Source organism: Camelina sativa, chromosome 8, assembly GCF_030686135.1.
Source record: "Camelina sativa cultivar CO46 ecotype springtype chromosome 8, ASM3068613v1".
In the NCBI taxonomy this organism is placed as follows: Eukaryota; Viridiplantae; Streptophyta; class Magnoliopsida; order Brassicales; family Brassicaceae; genus Camelina; species Camelina sativa.
Genome location: NC_141887.1, coordinates 100,440 through 101,699, shown reverse-complemented (window position 1 = coordinate 101,699; position 1,260 = coordinate 100,440).

Below are 1,260 nucleotides of genomic sequence, written 5' to 3'. Positions count from 1 at the left end.
GCAAAGCTCAATGAACAGTTTAAACTCACACAATTCTTTTTCAAGCAAATATCTCATTTTAGAAAAAGGTTTAAACATTACATGCTCAGTTTTAGTTCTAAATGATTCCATTGCCATGCTACACAAAGAAACTCTCAAAGAAGAGTTAAATTTAAGAAACTTTTCAAAGAACAACCCTTTTGGCTTAAAGAACTCTTTAAAAGCAAATGTTTCAAAACTTGGAATCATTTTGTTAAAAACAGATTTTGAAACACAAAATTCTTTCACATTTTCTAAACCAAAACGTTTTTCATCTTGAGCAGAAATCATCACAAAATAAGTAGGATCTATCCTAACCAAATAAATTTCCTTACAGTGCTTTCTTGGGTAGTCACAAAGATATGGTATAGGAACTGGGTTTGGCACAATGCTGATCTACTCCAAATCACTAATCAATGACAAACTCATTTGTTTTGTTTCTAGTGATTCTTCTTCTGGAACCTGTAAAAAGGAAATAATGCTACTCGGTTGCTCCGGTTCAAAGTGGGTTAGTTTTCCAAGCAAAAAATCAGATTGGATAAAAGAAAGATCACACTTAGCTTGAGATAGAGTCATATGTCCAGTTGGTATAGCAACATCATCCTCAGCAATGAACTGTCTCTCCTTGGCTTCTTCTCCAAGCTGTTTCTCCTTGGGTCTGGTGATCCTTTCTTTCAAATTCCTTATTCTCCTTTTCTTGATCTGCTTGCTTCCATTGTCCTCCATTAGAATCTGTACCTATCTCAACACTTTTGGGAAAAGACAAGTGCATCATACAAGAATTGGAATTTTCTAAACCTTGATCAGTTACTTCCTTGGATTTTGAAAGTGTAGAAGACTTACATTGCTTCGGTTCTCCACTTGATTCAAGCGATGATTTTAGAATTTCCTCATGAAAGACAATCTGTTCAGAGACCTTCTTTGGTTGAGATGTTGACTTAGCCTTCATCTTCTCAAATTTAATGTACTCGGTTAACGCCTCAAAATATCTGATTGCGTCTTAGCCTCCACGGATGTTGAGGTTTTTTTTGATCTGGGACTAAGGCTGGTTTCTTTTCATGAACTGGTTTGATTGTGCCATTGGCTTGGGGAACACAGTGTAGCGCTTGTGGAGCATACTTATTCCTTAGAAGCTTTTTAAGATCTCTCCACAATGTGATATTTGGCTCCTTGTAATACCAACGGTCATCAACTTCTGGCAACCACCATTTGTAAGCGTCTCCTGTGAGTTGGGTAAGTGCA